The sequence below is a fragment of the Strigops habroptila genome, chromosome 8, assembly GCF_004027225.2.
Source record: "Strigops habroptila isolate Jane chromosome 8, bStrHab1.2.pri, whole genome shotgun sequence".
NCBI lineage: Eukaryota > Metazoa > Chordata > Aves > Psittaciformes > Psittacidae > Strigops > Strigops habroptila.
The window spans coordinates 48,588,772-48,601,713 of NC_044284.2; the positions used below are offsets into that span (position 1 = coordinate 48,588,772).

Genomic DNA, 12,942 nt, shown 5'->3' on the forward strand with positions numbered 1-12,942 from the left:
ATTATAGAATGCTAACTGTAAGAAAAGTCATTAGGTCATTATCTATATAGGTTTAGGGAATTAAGGCATCATCTATTCCTTGTCATGAAAGACATTTGCTACTAAAAATATAAATTGAAATCTACTATGTGCAGGTGCAGATTCTACTTAGCAATGCAGCTCTGTTTGTGTAAGTGATGTTTTCCCCAGTAAATAGAGGCGCTGCAAGGTCATGGAACATACAGTGGCACATATCCCTCAGAAAATTATGCTCTACCATATAGACTTCCAATTTTTACATTTCCCTTAGCATAACACAGCAACACATTTTAACTTATAGCAGTCTCTATTTTTCACAATTTTCCAGTTAATGAAAGTAATGTTTAAATACTCTGAAGTTAGATTATTAACTTCTACAAAATAGAAACAGATGTGTGTCTTAGTATGCCTTTAAATTTATGATTTACATAGTATTCTTGAATACAGCTGAGCAGAGGCCAATGATTCTAATTTGCTCTAGATTTACAATAACCTGATCTGGTTTTTGTAAGTACTGAAACACTTTAAACAAAATTAGAAAGCCATTGTGCTTTGTGTGATTAAAGATGCAATTCCCTTTGGGGTAATGAGAAGAGTTAGAACATGTTTCTTTCTTTATGGATGTTTCTATTATAAACATGAGTACCATATATTATGTATTTTTGTTAGTATTTCCTTGTTTTTAATTATAAAATAAACTGATTGAGTTGTATTGGAGTGACACTGAAACAATGCCAAAATCTAGCTAAAGAATGCACAGAGATTCATAAAAATCCTTAAAATTCTTGTGGGGGTCTTAAGGTCTTGTTAGAAAAATACTAGTTCCTTATAGTTTTTAGAGACCAAAAGATCTCTCTGATATAAAACTACACAATTTAAAAAGCTACCACAATTAAACTATGTTAATGCACAAAAATTTACAGGACAAAGGTTCAGTGGCTTCATAGCAATTTACATCTGGAGATACAGATTTGCTGTATCTAATGGTGGAACTGATAACTGGAATGAGCGTTACAGTTTAAAACATGGTGTATCTATGGGTAGAGATCAAGTTGTGTAGTTGCTTCACTAAATATTGAAATTTTTTTGTGATTAGATACGTCAGATATAAGCAAGTGATGTGCAAGAGGAATACCCTGTGTATGAATATTTATAGCCTGATTCAAAGATTCTGAAAATCAGGCCTATAAAGATGTATGGATTCAGGGTTACTTAGACATAAGGTATTTCCAAATTCTAATCTATGACTCTAAACCCAATTTCTTTTGTGGCTAAAATGTATGTCACTTAGCATTGTCATTCACTTTTCACATGGAAAGGTGACATAGCAATGTAGTGTAAGCATCTGTTTCCTAGGGACCTTGTATAATAATTTTTAAGGCTACGTCAACTATTCTTTGCATATTGCCCCCCAAAATCAAATAGATTTTATGAACGTCTGTCGTGGTTTAAGCTGAACCTAGGACAACATTGAAGTACTGAACGAGGCCTTTAATTTACTTAGTACCCAGAATATAATAGTATTTCATATATTATATTATTCATGTGCTATTTTACATAATGCATTGAAGATAATATAGGCTCAATATTATATATTCATATTTAACCATACTACAATATATGTATTTATATTTATCTTTACCTCTGATGAAATGTTTAATATTATTAATCCTTTCATTTTAATTATATATAATTAACTATCATTAGAACAGGAGCATTAACTTTTAATAAAAATTTAATCATACATTTACTCAAGCACAGGATCAAAATGCTACACACAGATGAGATGTCTTAAAAGTGATTGAATGCATTCAATTTATTTGGTCATTCACTCTTTCAGTGCACTTAGAGATTGCTATTTGTGCTTCACTCAAGAGATCTCCAAGGGTAAGCTCCCACATTCCTACAACATTCTTTGACTTGGGATTGCAGTGCAAGACAGTCATATAGACTGAGCCACAATCATAGCTCTCAGTCTGTATCATGCTCCAAATTCAGCTGTAACATATTGTCTGTTACACGTATTTTTGCATTTGGCAGTGAGTTTGTGTAATGCAGTGCTGGTAGAATTTTTGACCCAGGCAGACCTATGTGCACATATTTCATTTCAAGAAAGCATCAGGATCACTATGGATTTTGCTGGGGGAGCTGACAATGGCAACTAAGATGAAAAAAATGTTAGGATAAAAATTTTCTGTCACACATTGAGGCTGAAGTGCATATAACTGGACTAGTTTTGTGGTTTCATCTGAACTTTCTGGGAAGTTTTCTATTAAACGTATAATTACCCGTACAAGAGACATTAGGCTGACAACAAGACATTAGCAAACATAGCAACTGACTCAAGTTTAAGTTGTGTCTAGGGAAAAATTAATATTAGAGAATTGTTTGTTTCCTTCTTGAAAAAATTAATAGGATATGGATAAATTATTGGTATCAACGAATGGCATCAGGACATTGGAGCCTCATACTTAGTTTTCACCTGTAACTTAACATAATCTGGGGCTCCACTTCTGCAAACGCACAGGTTTAGGTGAGCAAACTTTTGCTGAACCAAGGTCATATCCCCAGTCCTACAAATACTTATACCTGTTAAATCTCATCAACAATATTGTCTTCGAAATCACAGATACAGGAAATGTGTCATCTTATGTCTTGTATTAAAATTGATGTTGAGTTTTGGAGAAGCAATTTTTAATTGTCCCAGTAAATTCATACTAACTCAGACTCCCAGAGTATGGCATTGTGTTTGCAGCAAACTGTCGTTCAAGGAGCCCTGTGTGATTTACTTGGAGAGTGGAGGTAAAAACTGCAGATGAGAATTCCATATGTCTGAGGCAAAGCACCTGAAAGGAAAGCTCACATTTTAATGACAGAGCATGGGATGGCCATTATAGAAATATATCGTATTGATAAAAAGGGAAAACACCTGGTCAGCAAAGGTTTTGTAATATTTTTTTCATATTAGCTTTTTTAAAGTCATATTAAGCTGTCAGAAGACTTTGGTTCATTATGAACACTCTGTTTCTTAAAGATGCTCGGTGAGTCTGGATGCACTTAGCATAATTTGTTTTCCAATTGACTCTCAGTTGCCCAGACCTACTTCTATTGAAGTCAACTTTTTTTTTTTCCAAAGAGAATTAAATCAAGTTTAATTTTTCTTCAAAAAGAGACTTAGTTAGATTTCTTAATTGTCAATTTTCTTCAAACAATCGCTGGATGAGAACATTTTTTAATAAATGAAAATCCAATAAATGTTGTGATTCCTTATATTAAAGCCCACTCTAAAACTATTTGTCTGGTGCAATTACTCAGCAACTCAGAATAAGTGGGAATTTCAAAACTGTTTTTATATTGTATTTATATTCTTGTAATGTGATTTTAAATGACCTTATCCCAAAATACATTTAAATCTCAAAGGCGACTGTATTTTAAACGTTTCCGTGGCTGGAAGGCTTCATACATTAGAAAAATATTAACTAAAAATACAGTGACTCTTTTTTACTTATTTCTTTGTATTTCCTAGAGCTATTTCATATTAATATTGACATGGGTAAGGCAATTCAACAAACTTCAGAGTGATAACGAGGCCATTTTGCAATGGCTCTTTTGTTGAGTAATGAAGCTGTGTAGAGAAGGGCAGATTTTGACTGTTCAGTTCCAGCCATTCTGATCACTGTTGATTGCATAAGACTCAGGTCAGAAAGTTTAAGTGTCTAAAATACACAGACTGCATGTTTTCAGAAGATACCAAAATGGAGATTCTAGTAAAAATCTGTAAGGGAACTTTTTTTTTGACAAGACATTTTTTACTTATGCAGAACTGGTCTTTGTTGAAGAGCTTCTGTCTTCATTATTTAGTTTCTTTGTGTAGCTTACAGTCAACATGATCCCGTTGAGTTCTTTATTTAATATGTTTCAGAGCACAGGACACCTGCCGACTTCTTTAATAACGAGTTGTCCTCAGTTGGCTTATACGTGAAAACTGTGCAGCAGAGGCAAGTAAAGAATAACCTTAGACGTTAAGACTGATTCCATTAAAAAATAAAATAAAACTATGTCCAGGCTCCACACCCGAAGTCCTTAAAATAAATTTGCAAGGGCTTTTCACAGTGTGGAATCCAGGAGGACTTTTTTTTTAATTGAATTCTGTTCCGTGTAAGTGCAGCTCAGTGGAATTCAATTTCCATGTGGGCTCCAGGAAAGAAATACATGCTAAGTATTTTTATTGCTAATGTCTTGGATTTAGTTTCTTAAGTATTATTTAGATTTGACTGTGGACAGAGTTGCTAGTGTTTGCCTTAACACAGTGCTCTGTGCCTTTCATTGGAGAGGGGACTCTTTAAAAAAGGATTGGCTAAAGCAGATAAATTGAACTATGAATAAATTCTGGGGCTTTGTACTCTATTAACAAAGCTCAAACTCTTACTTCTTTGTAGAAACCCTATGAATTTGATGAAAAATCTCCATATTCCCAATTCAACCTCCCCTCTCACCTTGCTCCTCCTCCCCTCCCCCTTTAATGTATTTTCCCTATTTGTTGGAAGCATCTTTCACACCTTATTAGAAGGAGTATGGGAAATACTGTTATAGATGATTCAGGAAAGCCCTACAGTCTCAGTCCTGCAGTTCTTAACTAAGGGAAGAAACCTTACTAAGATCAATGAGTCCTTCTTCTGCTCTAAGTGGATGGTAACACAGATAAAACAGACTTAGACAAATTAGTTTGTCGTTATTAGCTTTATTCTTCACTCTTTCACATCATTTCTCCCATAATTCTTTCACTTCTGTTGAAACACATTATTTTACTATCACCCATAAAACTGAAGTGATTAATAAAAAGCATCTCACAAATGAAAAATATACTCAGCCACTGTTAGCTCACACTCAGATTGTTTTTCTTAGTCAAAAGATTCTTTAAAAAATGGTTTTGCATTAAAACTATAAAGAAAACTGTTGCCTGATAAGGCAAACTGTTAAAACAGAGAACTGTTTTATTTCAGTTTTTCAATGTTAATCCTTTATTTCAGATGAAGAAATACTCTGAACCAGAGGTTCAGCCTTGTTAATTATCTCATGTTACAATCAATAAATTAAGCAACCTTTATCCACACTTGGTGATATGTGAAGGATGTTCACCTGGTAAAGGAACATGTGCTTTCACCTCGGATTCTGTCACAAAATTTGGACTTAATCCAAAATATGCCCAAATCTGTTTTAGAAAACAGACTCTGCACTGCACGTACTTAAGTCTACTTCCCTTTTCTCTAAGAGAAAATGTCTCATTTTACTATATTGTCTGCTATATATAGTCCATCATATCATTATACCCATCTCTCTATATTCTATATTACACATTATCTAATGCATATTTGTATTATATTGTCAAAGAATCTTAAAGTGTTGGATTAATAGAATTATTATTTTTTAATTTTGTATTTTTTATAGATAAGCTTGTGTAAGGTTTATTAATACTTTTCATAAGTTTGTCAGGAAATTAGAATATGGTAGAGAGATATGTCTTTAAAATCTGCCTTGCCACATCTTGTGCACACAGCCTCCTTTCAAATTCTGCTTATGGCAATCATTTTATATGTGTTTAAATCACATTTCTATTTTCTGTAGACACAGTTCTTACTACATCACATACACTGCTGCTAGTTTTGTAAATATGTTTTCACTGTTGCTTCAAAGAACTGAGGCAAATCAACAGCTAATCTACAGGATGATAGTGACCAGGACAGCCTATGCATATGATTATTAAAAGTTTCAAATCAGGATTGATACTGGACAACACACAGAGTAAATGGCAAACACAACTCAAAGAACTTCTGTAGTGCTACCTCCTTTTGAAATTGCACAAGGTTTACTTTTCAGTCTCGGTGTTGCTCAAATGTCATGGGAAGGGGCGGGGGAGTGGTGACGATACCAAAGCCAAACCCAACAGAAATATCCCAAGCTGAAGCCTAGCAAACCACTACAGTTTCAGCGCATGGTGCAAGAACAGGTCTAAAGGGCAACTGCAATCCATGAAAAAGATGCTGGATGGATTTAAGTCTGGGAAATAACAGAGGCAAAAATATTTGTGAATACATACTGGCTAAGGATTTGCTTGGGATTCAGGTCTGATTTCACACCAACTAGGAGCAGAAGTTGCGCAGGCAAATGGAGCTGCCTAGACTGTGGGGCAGGGCAGGCATTTGAGCCTTGCCCTTCTCTACAGCTCACTGCAGCCAGCTTCATCAGGGCAGCCTTCAGGAGGAAGACTGCACTCTTCAAAGGTTTTTGTCATAGTTCATCAGCCTTTTATTTCATTGTAATTCTGTATTGTGCAGCCAATATGTTGACAAACAGATAAAATGATATATATTTTTTCACTTCATCTCGTGTCTCTTATTCCTGTTCTCCATACGATTATTTTGTAGCACACAAGGAAAAATGCTTATGTTGTCTAATTCAGTCTAAATAAAATGTTAAAAGGTGACAACCTCTTTAAACATTACTGATCGTTACTTACAAAACTATATTTTAAAATTGTGAAAACAAATGCTTTGACCTTGTGAGCTATGGAAATGTTTAAAAAACAAATCTGCTATGTTTTTTGGCTAATAGTTGTGATTTGCATAGTTGAACCTTGAATGCAGTCATAAATAGCTGCAGAATCCAGCTTGGCATAATGCCCAGCAATGTTAGGGTGCCAGACAAAAAATCGGGTCAACCACTTACCAAGTAAGTCATTCTGTCTCAACAAGGTGATGTCTAACAAAGAAGCTACAAGGCTGAAGACAGATAACATATTCAACTGCTGTTCAGAAAGACAAGAACTTTTCATTTATCAGGATAATCTACTACTTATAATCAGTACACCGAGTGAACTCCCTCTTGTAAAAAAGAGAAAAGCCCATCAATAGTTTTTGCTAATTAAAATGAATATTATTCCTGTGAAATGAACCAAAAAGTTTTGTGTAACCCGAATCCCAAAAGAGAGCTATAATCTAAAAGAATAATTGCAGAGTTTTAATTGAGAAGAAAGCGAGAATTATTTTTTGTCATTTTCAGTTTTTGGCTGTGATGGTCTTCCACGTACGTTAGTGGATCTTTTACATTCTCAGTTTATCTAGCATGACTTTCCATACATTAAAAGTTGTGGAATTAAAAATTCATGACAAAATGGTTATATATTTAATGAAATGCTACCAGTAAACGTTATGTGTTTAGGAATAATTTGAGGTAACAGATCATTTATTAACATATATAGAAAAATAATCCATTTTTAGATTAAAATCTAGTTGTTGTGACTGTTCATAGTAATGAGCATTTAATCTTTATCCATCAAGCACAGCTAGAGTTAGAAGTGAGAAGGAAAGTGTATTTCCTTTAAGTGATATTAATTATATTCAACAATTTATTTTCTTCTGTGATATTTATTTTGGTTTTAGGATTAAAAAAAGCCTTGCAGGATTGAAAGGGAAGAATATGAGGAAGCTCAGTTTCCCATTCCTTAAACAAAAGACACCCAACTTGAAAATATATTTATATTCGAATTAATATTTACATAAAGGAAATCCATAATCAGTAGACTAACCCTGTATTTCCCTGTATCAGGGAAAATTCATTGAGGTGTACGTGGTTATACATATAAAAATTAATTCTCTCCAAAAGAATCTATTGCTGTCTTTGTTGCAGTAACCCTTAAGGTGCAAGCCTTTGTCCTATCTTCTTTGCTTATAGTGTAAATTACACAGTTTGCCTCAAAATAAAAATAATTCTAATTTCACTTAACATGCAAATTTAGAGTTGTAAATTACCTTAAACCAGGTTAGTAGCTGAATACATTTGTTTTCATGAAAAATGAAATGTTTTGTCTGTCTTCTGCCCTTCCCCCAAGCCTTCTTCACAAGATCAGCCTCAGGCTAAAATGATTTTAAGTAGACTAAAGCTGGTGGTAAACACTTACCTTTGACAATATTATTGCCTAATGAACATTGCAGAATAGGGTGTATGCAGTGCAAGTGCCTGTCTGTGGCTTCAACCTATATACAATCCTTGTGCCAAGGACCTACTGCTAGTAGGCAAATATACACAAAAGAGACAGGCCCTTTGATGGTTTAATCCCAAACATACTTAACTGTCACATAGTTAATCTTTTTGATTAAAAATGACTCTTGAGTTCTTCTTGAACATTTTTATGTTTGTGGATGAAGGAGGTTAAATGTAGTTCTCGTGCCTGTTTGGACTGTTCTTTTTTTTTTTTTAAACTATTTCCCCCCCTCTTAGTTCAACATGACTTTTCCCTCTCTTTAATCACAGATACACCCCTAAAGAATCCTTAGCCCTGATAGTTCTGAAATATCCCCTGTTAGCAGGCAGGTAAAAGTATGATACAGACTTTGCCAAAGCAGACCTCATTGATATTATCAGAGGACTAAATCTACAGGTCAAAACCAAGTGTTTCAAAACAGCTTAACCTGTGGGTTTTACTTTCCTAGAAAGAAGTTTCAAAGAACAACAAACCTTCCATGTTCATCAGAAATCAAGTCATCATTCTTAAAGTTCAACATAAAACTTGTATTTTGCTATTGGTTTTCTTGAACACTGGCAGCTTTGATACTGTTTCTATCAAAGACAGCAGAAAATCAGCCTCACATATTTTAAATCTATGACTGTTTTAAGCTCCAACGCATTAATGTTTGTGAATAATCTCCTTTTTTAAAGGGTCTTGAGTTCCTTTTGGGATTAGATGGAAGATCTTTCAAGTGTAACACTAAGAAACAGTCACATTTAAAGTCAGAATTTGTGCTCCGATGGGATATTTTTTGAGCAATATTTCTTTCCACTGTAACAGTAGTTTCACTTCATGATGGTTTTATGTTGATTTCCAACTACATTTTTATGTAGTGGGAAAGAAGTTTTTTTTGTAAAGTGAATGCACAAGACCTGTTGGAAAAACATTTGTCCTTAGCAACATACTCATAGAATTCAGTATAGTTTGCTCAGAAGTGTTATTTTAGGATGACCTTTACACATATGGTATGATGAATTTTTCTTTTTATTTGATTGTAAAGATGTTATGATCAAGGGGCAAAATAAATACTGCCTTTTTCATCCATAAAAAAAGGAGAGCGACAAATGAAACCATCTTTTTCAAACAACATGATAGCATGCAGAAGTGATGTCTGAGTTTGGAAACTACTATATTTTTAAATTCACAGATACAGCAAAGCCCTAGTGAAACATAAATAAAGATCAATTTTATACAATTCAAGTAGCCATGCATGCTATGGAACTCATCCTTTCTCAGGCTAACGAAGAGAGATATTTATATTCTTCACTGATAGAACAGTGTATTTATGTTTATTGGAATTTACACATTGTAATAAATTGTTAACAAAAATTAAAGTTGAGCATTCTTGGGTCAGCAGCATTTCTAACAAGGATATTAAATCCTAACTTATGTTATTTTGAATAATTAGCATAATGTTCTGCAAATCTTTCTAGGTAGCTTACAGGATTTGAATATTCAAATATTTTTAGTTGCATAAGCCATATAATTATGAAATTGTACAGTACAGTTATTTCTTAAGCAATTTGGCAATCTTTTCTTACAAGAATTTACCTTGTGTTCATTGTTATAAGAAACAGAAATAGCTTTCTGCTTACCATTCTGGAAGGATGGAATTCATCATTCTGCCATAAAGACCCTAGAAAGCAAAGAAATTGTTATTAGTTATTATACTCTTATCTGCAGGGATTCTAGCTGCCAAACAATGCATCAGCATCAAAACAAAAAATGAATATATGTGTACAAATCATAGATCAATAGTTTAATGCAGTTCTGAATATATAGGATGTGTACGTAGCAGGTACTGGGTTAGAAAAAATCACAGGCTATTGTGCATATCTGTATTTAGAACAGTGTGCCAGCTGGAATTTATCTGCATAGTGTTCATAAAACACAGACATGGGATCTTGGCATCCAACTTGTGATTGTGCTTTTGCAAATAAAACCATGGCCTTGCTGTCACTCTGCTATGGAATGGGAGAAAACACCGTAAAAGCATGTGCATGAAGGGTTAAGATGAAAAGAGACAATTATAAGTGAAATGTTAAAGATTTTCTTCTTAACACATTAAGAAATTTGTAATATGATTTAAAAAATAATCTTCACACAGTTATTAAAATAATTAATCAGCCTTTGCATTTCACTTTAGAAAAAGATTGCTCATGGGTTAGAAGTTTGCAATGGTTAGGCTGGGGTACTGAGAAAGTACTAAGTGCACAATACACCTTATCAGCATGCTTTAACTGTGATGTGGAAATGAAAGAATGACTACTAGTTAACTCTCTTTTCTTCCTTCTTTTCTATTATCCCTTTCAGTCTGTTTTATACCTGACATCATAGCTATTCTGTTTTCTTTAGAAAGAAATGAATCACTGCTACCAGTTCCTTTAACTAAAGGCTGAACAGAGAGAGATCACTTTCACTCACTATCTACCTAGAGAGGATTTTAACTTTTCTATAACATCTTGTGCTATGTATCCCAGTTGTGCAGTTCGAGAATAAAAAGTTTTCAGGACAATAGGCTGATTTTGGCTATCATTTCTCACACAGAATACAACTTTACTCCTGCTGAAGTGGCCAGGGTTAGGTACAGAATCTGCCTGTATCCGCCTTGTATGTAGCTTTAAGAGTTTTATGCCAAAGAAGGAAGAACACTTAACCACACTTGTTATTCCTAACTATTTTCATTCTTTGAGAAAATTAAATACTAAACTGAACATGCAAGGGAGAGAATTAAGGAATTCCATTCAAAATTATGTTTGGAAAATGTTACTATAACCAAGAGATACAGTCACAAACCACTTAGAAAAAAATGTTCATCTCTAGGTAGGGCTATTACCTTTAAAAAGGAAAACCAGAAACTATGATAGATTGATTGCAGGTTCTCACCATAACTGCATATACCACTGGATGAAATACAGCTATTTACAGGTAAGGGAGTGTCCAGATTGAGAAGAATTCCCCAGTATGGTACAGGAGTTATTTCCGTTCATGGAGTTTGCCTTGGGCAAAAAGGGAATTTCCAGGGTGCTTAGTGCTGCAGAAATTCAGACTTAATCTAGGTTGCAGCACAGCACAGAATATAGGGAGCCTGGATAAAACTAATGTAAATTAGAACAGTCCCTGAGGACTGCTCTAATTTGCATGGAGATTCATTGGCCTAGAACCTGAGCATCTACAGAGATGGCTTAAAGCCACTTTTGCTTCATTCTTTGTGGGCTACATCTCCTGTATGGTGCTTCATGTGAGATGTAGCACAGAATATCTCTTTTGCTTCATGTATGAAATTCTGGAAAATAGGGCTCCCCTCGGCTGGAGAAACAGTATTTAACATAAGCTTAAAACGAACCCTTTGACCAGTCATCTCAGTTGAGCCGGTTCCCACAACACACTGGCTTCTGCGTCCTTCTCAGAGGTCTTTGCTTCTCAGCCCTCACAGTTTGCAAACTGTGCTGTTTGGGTGAGGTAGTCATTAACCCACTGGCTGTCTGGGGCTCTTACCTAAAAAATCCATTCATTTCAGCAGGGCAACAGTTGCCTTTCCTCAGCTTTTGAGCTCCCCCCCCCTTTTTTTCCAAAGATATTTGTAAACCAATAAAATGTCATCATTCCATAAATGATCAAAAGTTCTTATTGACTTCACAGGAATTATGTTCGCAAATGGGTAGACTTTGTCTCTAGTTCTTAACTGCTGAAGAGTCTACAACATGACTTACAATGTTGCAAGATATGATCTGAAAATTGTGGGCTTTTCGCCTATCAGGCATGTGTGCAAGCCTCCACACTGATACACAAGTTGTTCAATACTTTCACATGAGTCATTGCAATAATGTTTGTGCTTAAGTGTATGTTTTAATGTTCTGCTAAATCGTGGCTTAAATCCTTACATGGATTCAGATGAGCAGAGCAGCTGAAAGTAAAATGGGTTTAGCATGACAGCTAATGTATGAGTTCTTTTTGGGCACAAACAATTTTTAATAACAGGTTACTTGCTGGTATATAGAATATGGAATCATTATTTTAGAAGTGAGTCAAGGCTTCTCCTAGATTTTGCTTTCACTGGCTGAAATAAATAATCTGAGAGGGTGTGAGTATGACCACCCAGTTCTCAAATTTTAAGAAATGCCAAAAAGTTTTTAATTTCCTTTTTAAAAATCAGATTTGTCTATTAATGTTGCAACTACTTTCAGTGTTTCTATCATTAGGATTACAAATGTAAAAAACAAAAAAAAACCCAAACAAAAAAAACCCCCCAAAACCCAAAACCCCAACTTATTCAGTTCTGTAGTTCCTGTTTGCTCAGTTCTGAATCAATAAACAAAATCACCTATTTTTAATCTCCAGCTCCTGAAGAGGGCAGCACGTTCTAGATATTATTGAACTATAAGCTTAGAGATGACAGCCCTGGCTTTACTGTACTGTACACAGAGGAGGGGGGGAATAAAAACTTTGTGGATATTTTGTGTAGAGAGTTCCCATGATACAGAAAGTCAGCGGAAGTTCTAGGCTGTTACAGACCAAGGCCAAAACTGTGTTTGATTAATAAAGAGAGCATTCAAATTAGCTACCTGAATCAATGCATTTAGAAAGAGAACAACAAATACCAGCAAGGAGTACTTCCACAAGAAATATATTTTATCTTTAACACCGTGGATAACTTTTCCTATTGGCAGTGCATTGACTATCAAAACTACTAAAGGGGTTAGATTTAATTATCTCACTTCTTTGCACATTTCATCTCAATTGCTATGGCAACATTCAGTTGCCTCAGCAGCAATGTACACTTTAATCAGATATTTCCTCACTCATTTCTCTGTGCACCACAGCAATGTAGGCAAATTTACAGCCAAACCCTGATGCAC

General features: G+C 34.7%; 1 protein-coding gene across 1 annotated transcript in view; it reads right to left on the reverse strand.

The window, feature by feature from the left end:
• The window catches only part of ADGRL2 (adhesion G protein-coupled receptor L2), a 320,846-nt gene that overhangs the window by 171,970 nt on the left and 135,934 nt on the right, over positions 1–12,942 (reverse strand). Inside the window, exon 2 of the mRNA XM_030494592.1 lies at positions 9,679–9,719. The gene's annotated coding sequence lies outside the window, so the exon portion shown is untranslated. The remainder of the gene's footprint in view (positions 1–9,678; positions 9,720–12,942) is intronic.